At 36.9% G+C, this 15,634-nt stretch overlaps 1 protein-coding gene across 5 annotated transcripts in view; it reads left to right on the top strand.

Annotated features, from left to right (window-relative positions):
* Positions 1-15,634, top strand: part of PLCL1 (phospholipase C like 1 (inactive)) — a 364,459-nt gene that overhangs the window by 91,778 nt on the left and 257,047 nt on the right. The window lies entirely within an intron of this gene.

Here is a 15,634-nt window from a genome sequence, read left to right as displayed (position 1 = left end):
GTGAGAATATGCTTGGTTAGGATTTTATCTAGCACATCAAGAGTTTAGAATGAATAACATTATGTATAGAAGAAAAGTGGAATATTTATAGTTTCTTTTTTTTTTTTAAAGAGATGAAATCTCATGGAAAGTTCTTTATATAGCTCCATTATGGGAAGAATCACCTGGAAAGATGTTCAGAATAAAGGTATCATGGTCAAAAGCAAACATTTACCAATGCCTGACAGTTTTTGTCTTCTTTTAGGTAGTTTCCTTTCCTTTATTAGTGTCTGACAATTTGCTGGTTAGCATAGAATCGTAATTTATGCTCTTTTATTGCTTTAAAATTATGTCTACCTGAAAATGTCTAAATATGCAGAAATGTACCTTTTACAGGTTAGTCAGTCTGAACTTAGAGTTGTAGGGAATTTAGGTTGCTAGGGGACTCTGTGGTTCTCCTTCAGAATTGTTTAAAAATTCTCGGCCAGCCCATGAGCTCTCTGAGGGCAGGCACTGTGGTTATCTCTGCAGTATTTCCAACTCCTAACCCAGTTCTTGGCATGTAGTATATGCTCACTTTTCTTATCTAACTAACAAGTGAAGGCAGGTGTAATCAGCTGCTACAGCTGCTAATGTTTTTGTTGCCAATATGTGATGATCTCAGCACCCTGCGACGCAAGTGTGCAACTTTGGGAGAAACAGCAGTTAACCAAACCATCATGCAAATAAATGTAAAATTCTTGCTTCACTAATGAGATTTTCATCTGTTATAGGGGAACAGCCCTCTTAGGTTTGTGAGCAGAACACAGTTTGTGAAAGAGCCCATAGTTTTCAGGCCCAGGTGTTGTTTTGAAATCTTATGCATCTAGTTTGGACTAGCTTCATGGTTTTTGCCATATACTGCTCTGTATTGGAGCAGTCTGTCTGGAAGAAGGAACAGTGCCTCGTGTGTGTGTGTGTATGTGTGTGTGTGTGTGTGTGTGTGTGTGTGTGTGTAAGTGAGCTAGTTTTCAGTATCACCTCTGCTACCACCCATGTGACCTTGGCGACTCACTTAACCTCTAGGCCTCAGAGTTACTCCTTTCATGCTAACATTGGGATTCATAACTGTTATGACCCCTTTAAACTTCACTATGCCCTTTGAATGCATATTTTAGCACTTTTATTAGTCTGTGTGTTCTTGGAGGTCAGAGGCTGTCTTATGCATTTTTTTGTGTGTTTAAAAAAATTTTATTATAGATAACTTTGAACACACATGAAAGCAGATAGATCAATAATATGAACCCTCAAGGATTCATCATCCAGCTCGAACAATCAATCCATCAACTCATGGCCAATTCTGTCCCATTCCGTTCCATCCTTTTATTTTCCTTATTATCTGGAAGCAAATTTTAGATACTTGTTATTTAATCTGTAAATATTTTATACTTATATATTTTCTTACCTCTCAGGCACGTAACACAGAACCTTATATACATTAGTTAACAAGAAGATAGATTTTGAATAAATGAATGAGAGTGGGTTGGGAAAGGTAAGAGATGAGGCACCTGAACCCTCACCCAATTGAAAAAAATGGTTAACATTTCATTTCTCAGGGTAGTGGAGGAGGGGGAGCCAAGGCTTCCAGTTACTGGGAATCCTAATGTGGTATGGAATATTAAGGGTGACTTTATCTATTACATATAATCACTGTATCACTAGGGAGCCCCAGCATGTTTCAGGATGTTAAGGTACAAGCCAAAGATAAGCAAAAAAAAAAAAAAAAAAAAAAAAAAAAAAGACATACAACCCTATGGGAGCATCTTAAGGAAATACATTAGTATTAGGAGATACTAATAGGAGATAGCACAACCTGAAGGCCAAACTGCGGTCATCTAACTTAATGGGAATTTAAAAATTTATGGTAAGGACTTGACACTTGATACTTCTCTTTATTTTACATTTTCTATTACCTGTTTTCTAAACTTTATCCTTCACAGTAGTGTCATATCCTTCTTTTTTTTTTCATTATTTCCCTAACAGTGCTAAAGCACTCAAGGGAGTTTTGCTGAGCATTGAATTAGGCATAATATATTTTAGCCAAAATATGCATGCTTACTCTGGATGTATTACTCCCAAATGTATAGACAATATAGTCTATATACCACAAATAAAATAAAAACAAGAATTAAAAATTCTAAGTGAAAAACTTTCCTTTATGCACTAAAAGTATTGGGTAAGAATGTTAAAAGCAGCATTATATATAGTAAATACAAAACTGCAAATATATACTATATGTATACCTACTATGTATAGCAAATACAAAACTTCACTAATCTAAACATCCTTTAACAACAGAATGGATAAGTGGAATGCTATTAAAAAGCATAAACTATGGCTACCTGCAACAATATGGCTATATTTTACAGACATAATATTAAGTTTAAGAGATTATATGTTGCACTATGCCATTTATATCAGGTTCAAAAATAGGCAAAATAAATCTGTGGAATCAGAAGTCAGGAGAGTGGTTAACGTTATGGGGGAGTAGGTGATGACTGGACAGGGCTTGAGAGAGGATTCTAGATACTGCAGGTGTTCTATATCTTAAGTTGGGTGGTGGCTTCACAGGTGTGCTCATTTTGTAAAATTTTATCAAGCTGTTCATTTATGATCTATGTACTTCACAGTATGTAATTATATTTAAATGGAAAAGTAAAAGGAAAAAAATTTTCCTTTTGATTACTTAGGAACACCTGAAGTTTAAACCTGTTGTCATCCTGATCATATAAAAAATAAGACTGGCCTTACTAATCAGATTTTCTCTGTTTTGTAGGAGATAGATCTGATAGATTGAGGAAGAAGTTTTAGACATAAAAGATTTTTAACTGCACAAAGTATTTGTTTCTCTGCCCCATGGGATAATAATATCAATGAACTGTGAAATGATTGTTACAATAAAGTACTAGTTGGATACATCAGTGTTGGGAACTGTGGAAAACTTATCATTATTTTCTTACAGGGTGCATAATTAATGGGTCATATAAGAGAAGGTCCTGACTCAGGGTCGGAGTATGTGTTATATTTGCCAAAGTAGTATAACGAGGACTTCAGAATGAAGTTCAGCATATACTTAGTTGCAAGAGCAACTATAAGTATAAGTAGCATTTTAATACAATGGAAATAAACCTAGGGCTGAATTGATAAGTGAATATAGTAAAAAAAGTATTGCCTTTAGAAAAGGGTAAAGCAAGTGATACTCACATGATATAAATAGTAGCACTTTTAGATAAGAGATCATTCTTCCTTATATCAAGTTGAGTAGGGCTATTTTTGTTATCATATGCAGAACTGGTCCTAGATATGATTTAAGTACTGGGAACATTTGTCTCTGGTGCCTTTTTTTCTCCTTTTTGTTTTAGGTACAGGATGGTATCATATGAAAACAAAACATGAACTTTGGAGTGAGACTGCTATTAGTTCAAATCTTGTCTCTATCCTAAGTTGTTTTACTTTGGTAAGTAACTTCTCTGACACTTTTTTTTTTTCATGTTTAAAACGAGGATTCTACCTAACTGAGATATTTAATAGCTATATCAATCTATCTTTAAATCTTTGTATCAGTTAGGACTTAGTTTGTCTGCATGAGTCGGAAAACTCAAAATAACTGTAAACACACAATAATTTATTACACTTATAAGAAGTCCAGAGAAGACCGGGCAAGACTCATGCCTGTAATCCCAGCACTTTGGGAGGCCGAGGTGGGTGGATCATGAGGTCAAGAGATTGAGACCATGGTTTCACCATGCCAACATGGTGAAACCCTGTCTCTACTGAAAATACAAAAATTAGCCGGCATGGTCACAGGTGCCTGTAATCCCAGCTACTCGGGAGGCTGAGCAGGAGAATCGTTTGAACCCAGGAGGTGGAGGTTGCAGTGAGCTGAGATCGTGCCATTGCACCCCAGCCTGGGTGACAGAGTGAGACTCCATCTCAAAAAAAAAAAAAAAAAAAAAAATCCAGAGATAATATAGCACCGGTACATCTGTTCTCTGAAATGACCAGCAACTTAGGCTCCATTTAAACTCCTTAATCTGACATTCTCAGCACATGAGTTCTGTACTCAAAGTGGATGTTGGAGCTCCAAGCCATCTTCCTCATATCAGACAATAGGAAGGAAGATGGTGCAACTAGCTTCCAGCTGAGTTCTCTCTCTTTTAGTTGTCCTAGAAGTCTTGTACAATACTTCCATTTTGTTTCTTATTGGCTAGAACTTAGCAACAAAACCTCAGTTAGCAACAGAAGGAGGCTGGGAGAGGTGGTCTTTTAGCTGGAAGAAAAATGGGGATTGGTTACTAAGGAAGAAGTGGAAAGTGATTTTGGGTGTCAACCAGGAATCTCAGCCATGGGATATTCTTAACAAAACTCTTCATGGCCCGCCTCCTTATCTTAGCAAATTCTATCACTATCCACCAGATAGCTCACTCTGAAAATTTGAGATTCATTCAACAATCCTTTTTTCCCCTCATTCTCCATATCCAAATTAGCAGCAATCCCACAGTTCTAAAATACATCCTGAAAGGGAAACCTTCTATTGCCCTTGCTAAACCCACAATTCCAATTACCATCAGCTCTCATCTGGATTCTTTCAGTTGCCTCCTGATTGACTCCCTGCTTCTTGTGTTGATTTCCATAGATCATTGCTTGCATAGCAAACAGAATGATTTCCTCAAAAAATAATTGAGATGGTATTGTTCTCTTGCTTAAAGCCCTCCAACAGCTTCCCATTGCAATAAAAATAAATGTCACCTTATTTGGCTTGTAAGTCCCGATGTGGTGAGGCTCCTGCCTCTGTAAACTCAACATCTACCCCTTGTCCCCAGGTTCTCATGCTCCATCCATAGTGGCTAGCTTCCTGTCCCGTGAATGTACTAAGTATCTACTACCTCAGACTTATGCTCTGGAATATTCTTCCTCATTTTTGTATGACTATAACCCATTCTATATTAGTCAGGATTCTCCACAGAAACAGAATCAATTTTTAAAAATATTTTAAAAGAGATCTTATTATGGAGAATTAGCTTATGCAAATATGGAGGCCACAATGTGCCATCTACAAGCTGGAGACCCAAGTCAGCTGATGGTGTAATTCAGTTTGAGTCTGAAGGCTGAGAGCCAGAGGAGCTGATGGTGTGATTCCCAGTCCAAAGGCAAGAGAAGATGAGGTGAGATTTCCCAGCTCAAGCAGTGAAACAAGAAACAGGGAAATGGGAACAAATTCTTCTTTCTTCCATGTTTTATTCCAAAATAAATGGGCTGCTGCCCACAGTGGGGAGGGCAATATGCTTTATTGAGTCCGTTGATTCCAATGCTAATCTCATCTGGAAACCTTCACAAACATGCCCAGAAACAATGTTTAATCTTGACACCCCATGCATGGTCCCATCAAGTTGACACAAAAGTTAACCATCATACCTTCCTACAGTTTAGGTTTCAGCTCAGACATTTTTCCCTCAGATAGATCTTCTCTAGCCATCTTTCTCACTTCATGGCCAAGACCTCCTTTGTCTTACTATTTAATTATATTTGATTCAGGGCTTGACATGTGCTTCTGCTCTGCTCCTCTAACTACACAAAACATTTGGCCATGTGATGAATTGACTGCAGTGTGGAAAAAGACGTATTCTGCATCATCAGTGGGGAATGAATGCATTGGCTAAAACCTCTTTGGAGGGCACCTATACAGTATCAATTAGAACTAAAAACTATAGCTTCATAAGGGAAAGAGACTATGGCCATCGTAGGAGTTCAGTAACTTGTTGAAATAATGGTGATTTTGAAGATTAAATCACAGAGTATCTGATTCAAGTTCTGTTTAACTTCCATTTTTCTCCATATCTTTCACCCCATATTTAAAGTGTCCTCTGCTAAGATGCCAACAAATATCCTTTAAAATAAAATTTCTGGCTAGATGCAGCAGCTCACACCTTTAATTTCAATACATTGGAAGGCCGAGGCAGGCGGATCACTTGAGGTCAGGAGCTCAAGACCAACCTGGCCAACATAGTGAAACATCATCTCTAAGAAAAATTACAAAAATTAGCCGGGTGTGATGGTGTGTGCCTGTAGTCCTAGCTATTCAGGAGGGTGAGACAGGAGAATTGCTTGAACTGGGGAGGTAGAGATTGCAGTGAGTTGAGCTTGCACCACTGCACTCCAGCCTGGGTGACAGAGTAAGACTCAGTCTCAAATAAAGGAAAAAAAAAAAAAAAAAGTAAAATTCTTCAAATGGGTGCATCTAGTTCCTGGGGGTAAGGTCTCAGAATAAACCTAGTGCCACTTCCTCGATTGTCAGTTTATTCAAAGGTTTGTGAAAAAAAATTTATCAGAAAGAGTATGGACATGTTAAAAATGTGAGGGCCTTTTGGTATACTTTCTAGGTCCCTGGGGGAACGAGCTCAGTGTCTTTGACACTAGGGGCTATTTGATGAAATTTGAAAAGTACTATTTAAAGGTGTTAGCTCTTGGGTGAATATTTGCATTTTGATAGAGAGTTCTTCAATCCATCATGAAGTATTTTTTGAGGAATTATGCTTACTGGGTATAGCTCAGGGCAGTAGGTGCTAAATCAATAAAAAGTCTTCCTGAAAGGCTAGTGATAAAGCAATATCCAGGAAGCTTTAGGTTTGTATGTTCTCTTCAGTTGCAAAATGCTTTAACATACATTAGCTTGTCTAATTGACTCTTCACATCAACCAAGTTGAGTATAGGCATGCAAAGAATTAAACACTTGAGCAGGGCATGGTGCTCACACCTGTAATCCCAGCACTTTGGAAGGCCAAGGTGGGCAGATCACAAGGTCAAGAGATCGAGACCATCCTGGTCAACATAGTGAAACACTGTGTCTACTAAAAATACAAAAAATTTAGCTGGGTGTGGTGGCATGTACCTGTAGTCCCAGCTACTCGGGAGGCTGAGGCAGGAGAATTGCTTGAACCTGGGAGGTGGAGGTTGCAGTGAGCCACGATCTCGCGACTGCACTGCAGCCTGGTGTTGGAGCAAGACTCTGTCTCAAAAAAATAAATAAATAAATAAATTAAAGACTTCAAACAATATTACATTTAAAAATACCTTAAATGTAATTCCCCAGAGTCCTGCATCCTTAGTTCCATTCTCTAAAGGGGAATTTCTTGGGATCTTTCCAGACATATTTTAATAAGCACATACCATCTCAGATCTCTGGGTGTGATCTTCATGTATATTTTTCATAGGCAAATGAAGGATAAACTATAATATATTTTGCTTTTTATAAAAAGTATACGGTTTTACATTCGAGTGTAGTGTTTTATTGTATGAAGTACCCAAAATTCAGTTACTTCTGATGGGGGGACATTTGAGTTGTCTTCAGTATTTTGCTGTAATAGCTGATGCTCTTAGGAACATCTTTTACATGATGATCATTTTTTTCTTTGCCCACATAAATAAAATAAATAACAAATTTCAAGGAGAGGAATTGCTGTGTGGTAAGGTTGTATATGTTTAGTTCTGCTAAATACTGTAAAATTGCCCTCAAAAAATTTTTGACCATGGATTCTCCACTGATGGTATATGAGAGTAACTTTTTCCTACACCGCAGTCAATTCAGTATATGAAAAATTTTAATTTTATTTTAAAACATTGCTTTTTTGTATAAATTTAAGAGGTACAAGCACAATTATTTTACATGGATATATTGGGGTGCGGTGAAATCTGGGCTTTTAGTCTGGCCATAACCCGTATAATGTACATTGTACCCATTAAGTAATTTTTCATCCGTCATTCTCTCCTATCACTTCGAGTCTCCAGTGTCTATTATTTCGCACTCTGTGTACTAGCACATGAAAAATTTAAAAAGTTTTGTTAATAAGGTAGGGGAGAGGCTTGGCTCAGTGGCTAATGCCTGTAATCCCAGCACTTTGGGAGGCTGAGAATCACTTGAGTCCAGGAGTTCGAGACCAGCCTGGGCAACATAATGAGACCCTGTCTCTACCAAAAACTAAGTGCGGTGGTGTGTGGCTGTGTCTCAGGTACCTGGGAGGCTGAAGTAGGAGGATCATTTGAGACTGGAAGGTTGAAGCTACAGTGAGCTGTGATTGTGCCATTGTACTCCAGCCTGGGCTACAAAAGCTTATTTTTACTTGCAGTTATTTAATTGAGATTGAGCATTTTATTTTTTTCCCCCAAGTGTTTCAAAGCTATTAACAATAAATTCCTTTGTAAACTCTCTGGTTGTATTTTTTATCTAACTTCATTGAGTTGTTGGTCTTTTTCTTTTTTTTAATTTGTAAAGATTCCTCATATGTTAAAGATAGGTAAATAACCCTTTCTGTTTACATGTGTTTCAAATATTTGTTCCCAGTTAATTGTTTATGGTGTTTATGAGCAACTGTCTACATTAAATTATGTGAAAGTGGGCTTAATCAGAAACATTAAGGGTTTATGAACTGGCAGAACAGCATGGAGAGAGAGCAAGAAATTGAGAGAAAAGGTCAGAGGTTGAGTCATGGGGCTGGTGCTTTCTAGCTTTATGATCTTGGACAACCACTTAATGTCAGGGGATCTCAGTTTCCTCAAGTGCAGAGTGGGGATAATGGCAATACTTCCTCATAGAGTTATAAAGATTTAGTGACATAATGTGTGTTAAAGTGCTCTATAAATAAGACTATATGAATATTAGTTTTTATTACTGATTTGATAACTGAACTGTCTTTCATATTGGAGTGCAATACTTTGGGAAGCTGAAATTTCTGTCTTCAATTATCTTTTGAAAGACAAAACTAAATTTTATATCTCAGATGTTTTTCTGCTGCTAGCCTATCTCATGATTCCTGCTGATTCCGTAATTGAGGAAGACAAATTTCTTTCTAATATTGGAACTAGAAATAAAAGATATGGTTATTAAATGCTAATGAGTAATAAAGGATGATATGATACTAGTATTGAAAAGTCAATTAATTATATTAAAATAGTAAGGCTATATCTTATTTCCTTTTTTAAAATGTCAGTGGAAAAATTTGCTAAAATGCAGTTCTTTTCATTTGCAGTTTTTTTAGACTATAAAGATAGGATGTTTTCAGTTTTGTGTATGTGTAGAAAGAATGTGTAGAATTAGAGCTTAAAAAATTTTTGATCTGGAAACAACCTAGACATCATCTAGCCTCAGGGCTTTTGTTTACAGATGAGGAAGTGAGAAATTCCGAGAAGCAAAGTGACTAGCAAGTCATGTGGCCATTGCAGAACAAAAGGGAAGAAATCTTCTGTCTCCTGTCTCCTGGCATAGGGCCCCTTTTACCGTCCTATTCATTTTGGATGCATAGGTTGCATGTCTGCTACATGTTCAGGGTTTATGACACCAGCTATACTCCTTAAATTTGTTAAATGATCAGCCATGGTTTTTGAGCCTAGTGGGTAATAAGTTATCTCAAATTTTGCTCTTTTGGAGATATGATTTTGAGCTGCTTTAACAAAAAAATAGGCTTTAAAAACTATTCCTATACTTCTGCTTACACTGAGTTTTAATATTCTGTTAAACCTTTTAGAGATTTTTTAAAAATTTACTTCTGGTTTTCATAGAGTAAGGACATTTTAGAAGAACCCAGGAAGCAAATATGTTCAAGTTTTTAAGCTATAACAACACACAGTTTCTGTTGATATGCAAGCATAATATGCATTTAAGGCATTTAAAGTTGATTTAAACTGTAATAAAATCCTATAATGACTAACAAATTTTGTTTCCATTTTTTTTCCTTGCAAATCTTAGTTTTGTTTCTGTTTTCGGCTAAATGTTAAAATTAAGGAAATAAATACCAATAAATTGACATGTTCTTCCTGGGGTTGGTGTGATTTTAATTTTAATTTATTTTTCTCCAGACTACCTTGAGTTCATGTCCAATATTAATTGAAATGAAAGTTGCTTGTAGGTTTCTTGTATAGTATAAGAAAAACGGCTGGAGATATCCCTCCACCTCCCCATTCATCCTTCTCATAGCAGAAGCAATGCCCCAGTTTGGTGATACTAACAGAAAGTCATTGACAGCTTGCATATGCAGCATTGGTATCATGCTAAATAGAATAAAACAAATTCATCTTGCACTGAATTTGTTCCTTGAACAAATTTGTTCCTTGAACAAATTCAGGGAACACTCTGAAAGGCGACAGAAGGCCAACAGGGAAGGTGAAATGAGGTTGGAATCTGATTTTCACAATTGAAACAGTTGACAACCGATAGTGTCTTTATGCTTTATGACTAATTGGTATTGTCAAAATTGAGCTATATCATTTCCACTGGAAGCCACAGTTCTTATTAGAAAAGTGTTATAAGAGAAGATATCTAAGGCTGTTTAAGTATTTTTCTGAATCCCAGACAATAGGAGGAACAGTTGTGCGAGCCAGTTGCTAAGGACAACCCATTTCCTACTTTCTCCTTCTCCCTCTTAGCAACAACACCAACCTTTGGATCACTGCCAACCTTTGGAAATCCCTATCCTTGGAAAGAGAATAAGTAAAGCCATAATTTACTGTAACAGCAATTATTCCCTAAGCATTTAAAATGAGAACAGCTTTAAAATGTAAAAAAGATATACATACTAATTATAAAAAATTCAAATTAAGAAATAAAGAAATAAATGTTACTCATAAACCTCCCACCCAGAGATAACCACTGTTAACATTTTGGTGTATATTCTCCAGGATCATTATAGACTTACGTTGCGAATTGCTTTTTTATATTTTTACTATATGTATCCTGGCTATCCTTCCAATAATCAATGTCATTTTTAGGTAGCTTCCAAATAATAGAGTTTTAGGTTGCTTAAATTTTGATTTTTTTACTTAGTGTAAGTAATGCTGCAGTAAATCAGCAAATATTAAACATCTATCTGTCAAGGATGTGCTAGATGTTGGAGATACAGAGATACATATTATACATCTCTTACATTTAGATACTTAAAGAGGAAACAAGCATGGAAACATGTAATTGCAATACTGTGTGAGGGACAACAACAGAGCCACATATAGGCCCATGCTGACACTGAGGATGGAGTGACCCCTTGTGTGCCATTACATTGAGAAACTTGACCATGGATTAGACAGTCTTAAAGCATGAGCAGCTGTTTTCCACAAATCACCTGGGAGAGTGATTAAGATTGCTCCATCCCAGTTCTGTCTCCCAGAGAGCATGATTCAGAAGGTCAAGTGTGGGGCCTCAGGTAGTCCTGTTGTTGCAGGTGATCTGCTCTTGACATGTTGAGAAATAGCATTGGGCATGTGAGGGGACTAAGGTGAAATTGGAAAGGGGATTGCTGCCAGATAAGGAGCTTGACTGTCATACTGAGGACTTTAGATTTTTTTTTTTTTTTGATAGGTGAAAGGAAGTCACTGAAGGTTTTGAATGTCACGATTAGAACTGTGTTTGAGATAAGCTAATCTGACATGGAGAATATTATGGAAATGTTTTCCCAGCTTCTTGTGTAGAGGTAATAAATCCTTGGTTTGCTAGTTATTTTTATCAACAATAAATCAAAACTAAATGCTGGCTGGGCAGGGATCAGTGCTTCTCAAACTTGAATGTGCTTATGAATTACCTGGAATCTTGTGAAAATACAAATTCCTATTTGATAGGTCAGGTTTAGGATGTGAGATCTGGCCTTTCTAACAAGCTCCTAGGTGATGTTGAGGCCCTGATCTGTGCACTACACAGACAAGATGTGCCAAAAGAGGATTTTTGATTAAATGAGAATTTCTACTTTATTCTTTACATGTGAATGTACTTATGATCTTAGGACTTCAGGAAGCCCACTTTACGATCTGTTATGATAATATCCTTAGCAAAGTTCTACTTACGTTGACCCCTTTCTCTGTGCAAATAACATCCTGTTTACTCACGATTTACTATATGAAAGCTTCAATGCAGAGTCAATCAATATATATGTAATTCAGAGTCAGTTTTCTAGTTAGGTCTTAAGTGTTCTCAACAAACTGAAAAACACTATTGAGTAGGAGGAACTTTCACAGAATAAGAGGTTTGAAATTAGTTAACGGTATTGAGTTACAAAGCCACCATTGCTTATTTCTTGGTATAGTTGTTCCTTAATCAAATTTCTTAATCAAATATAACCATCAGATGAATTATAAAGTAGAACTTAGAATATCTGTAACTTCAGAGAACCTCTTTTTGTTTGCCTTCACAACACATTTGAACACTTTTTGGTTCAAAATTTATTCTGTGTGTTGGATAGAAAGCATAAATATCCTTTAGGGAAGAATAATTTAAAAATTAGTATCTTGTCTAGAGTTCTTGAGTAAACTCAGTGCTGTAGTATATTTGTTGTCAGCTTTGGGAGTGAGATAGGTGGCAACTAAATATATACAGGGAGCATAATGCATGCAAGGAGTATACACCTTTTACATTCTTATAGCACATTAGGGTTTATTCAAAGTCAGGTCCTTCATCTGACCCTCAGAACAGTCCTATGAGATAGGCAGCACAGGCATCATTATCTAACGCTTTACAAATTTGTGAAGAGTGAGGCTCAAAGAGGTAAAATGATTTGACTAAGGTCAAAAGCAAGTGACTATCAATGACTGATCTAGAGTCCAGTGTGTTTTTCATTTCAGCATGCAAATTTAAACCCGAAGAAAGTTAGATACTTAAATGCTGTATGTTAGCTGGGCTTTAAGTGGCTATTTACCACAGAGTTGTTGTTGTTACTGTTTTTTGAGATGGAGTCTGGGTCTGTTGCCCAGGCTAGAGTGTAGTGATGTGATCTCGGCTCACTGCAACCTCCACCTCCCAGGTTCAAGCGATTCTCCTGCCTCAGCCTCCCAAGTAGCTGGGATTACAGGTGCCTGCCACCACGCCCAGCTAATTTTTGTATTTTTAGTAGAGACGGGTTTTCATTGTGTTGGCCAGGCTGGTCTTGAACTCCTGACCTTGTGATCTGCCCTCCTTGGCCTCCCAAAGTGCTGGGATTACAAGCATGAGCCACTGTGCCTGACCCACAGTGTTTATTTGAATCTGTTAGAGAAAAAGATTCGGACAACAGAAAGCTTGACTTAAAGTGGTTTAAACAAATAGGGATTTAATGTTTTTGAATAATTAGAAGCTGGAGGTAGGCAGTTGCTAGTGCTGGTTCTGCTGTTCAGTGACCCAGGCTCTTTGACTTTTTGCTCTGCTATTCTTGCATACATTGACTTTCATTCTCAGGCTTGTCTCCTCCTACTTGCAAGACGGCTGCCCTTGTTTTGGGAGAAGAGTGATGGAGTGTGTGTGCAGGAAGGGGTGGGGGTAGTGCCAGCTTCATCGTCTCTCTTATCAGGAAAAGAAAAAGCTGCTCAGAAATTCCACCAGTTGGCTTCTATTTAAGTCATATTGGCCAGAGAGCTGGTTCATGTCCTCTTGTCTATCCCCTGTCCATGGCCTGCTCTCACCTTATGAAAAGGCAGGGAAAGTGAATATTTAGCTTTGTTAACCTTAAAAGTAGAGGTAGGCAAGAGAGACAGGTAGTTGGCAACAGGTGTTGAGTGAGCCAGCCTGCAGTGCCTGTCACAGACTTACTGTAATTCTATTTGGAGCAAATGGCATTGATAAACATTGAGTGAACATTCTCATAGTTTCCTGCCATTGATGAATTTTGTGATGATTGCTTCTGAGTGCTAGGCAGCTCTTTTCTGCTCACTTCTGGTGAAAGTCAAATTTAAATAACTATAAGTATATGGTGGGGGAGGGAAGGGGTGTTGGATTGTTTTTTACTTAAGAGTCCTTTGCCAGTATAACTCGCTCATGATTATTAAAATTTTTAGTGCAATAGTTACACATCTACCTTATCATCCTTTGTAAATGTTTATTTTATGCCTGCATATGAATTAGTTAAGAATAGGAATTAAACTGTGGCTGCTTGTCTTAAGAATTGTGTAGCATCAGCAGGCCTTGGATTGTGTGTGTTTGCCCAGAGCTGAGTGTTTTTATGAAGAAGCAAAGACCTACTCATGAGGCTATTTAAAGCTGCAGCCAAGTGATGATATATATTCTGTTTCTCAGGTTAGTGGAATGGGAAGAGAAGTTTTGGAGTCAGATGGACTTGTACTATAATCCTGGATCACCTCCTGAACCATGGTCCCTCCTTTTTCAAGTGAGGATAAGGGATTCATGACATGGCACATGACTGGCAGCACCACAGATCTAGGCTAACTAAAAAGGGTGTTCACTGTGTTTTAGCTCCCCTTTCTCTTTCTATTTATTTGTTTTCTATACAACACCATGGCTTGTTGAACTTGGAAGACATTTATCTACTTCCCTTGATAAAAAGATTTAGTTTTTGTTTCTTACAGAAAGGGGAAGTAATTTAAAAATTTTGGCCCAGTGGACTTCCCTTCTGATTAAATACACAGCAATCATGTTTAATAAAAGGAACACAAGTGCCAGATAAAATTATTGTAAGTTACCACTTTGGAGGGAGCATACTCTCTGCCAAGAATAAAAGTGATCCCTCAAAATGGAATCCATTGACATCTCTCCCACCCTCCTTTCATCTCCATTTTACTTCACGAGTAAGAGAAAGTAAAAAGTGCCATTCTAGGGCCATTTTGAAAGGAAAATATTAATTAGGATGTGTGCATCTAAGAGAAGAATATAGGTAAATAAAATAATTTTTATTTTTCTTTTTGTTATGTATTTGATATACACACATACACACACACATATACATATACAGCAAATTTCCATATGTAGAAATTCATATATTTCTTAATAAAATCAAGGAGCACTACTTTCCTGACATAGTTGCTTTTCTGATAGTTATAAAGCAGGTTGTAAAATGAAATTAAATACTACTATCACTTTGGGTTGTTAATTACAATGAAAAATTCAGAACATTTTAATGTACTTTAAATAGTGTGCTCTGGAAACATTTTTTTTGGTACACATTTGGTAAATAATCAAGAAGCATTTCCATGATAAGTTGGATCTCACCATACAAGGGCCATTTGTGTTTATTAGAAGCAAAATCTGGAACTTCACAATTTAGTGTTATAGAATGATCATGAGAACCAACATTAACATCTGAAATGTGAGCTTTGAGTTAGACGTCTTGAGGGAGTAGGGAACACATCAGTGAAGCTCTAAGGATTGTTGGAACCATAGCCTCAATTCCTACTGAATTGATAATCTTTTGATAATATTGTCACATATAATGATTTTTTTTTTGGTTATTGCTATCCTCATTCAACATCATATATTATTCTGTGTTTTAGGGGTTTAAATGCTTTTTTGGAATGCCTGGCTGAGATTAGAATTATAAATCTGAGAGGGGGAAAAGTAAATTACTTTTTAACAAAATGGAACCTGTGACTTTGACCCAGTAATCTCAGGCTTTCTCTGAACTAATTGAGGCAGATTATAAACTGTGTATTGTTTAGCAGAAGCCTTTATGCTGTGTTAGTACTCTGAATTTTAATTTGTTGTACAGATTTTAATAATTCCATATTAATTTAAGTATAATATGTAGTTTACAAACTCTTAGCTTAAAAAAACATTTTTCATTATGGGACATGTCAGAAATAAGCGTAAGTAAGTAGAGTATAAATAAGAAACAAAGAGCATCCTAGAGCCAAGCCCTATGTGCCCATCTCCCAGCTTCAG

Source organism: Saimiri boliviensis, chromosome 5, assembly GCF_048565385.1.
Source record: "Saimiri boliviensis isolate mSaiBol1 chromosome 5, mSaiBol1.pri, whole genome shotgun sequence".
In the NCBI taxonomy this organism is placed as follows: Eukaryota; Metazoa; Chordata; class Mammalia; order Primates; family Cebidae; genus Saimiri; species Saimiri boliviensis.
Note: the sequence above shows the minus strand (reverse complement) of the source record. Positions and strands in the feature narration are given on the sequence as shown.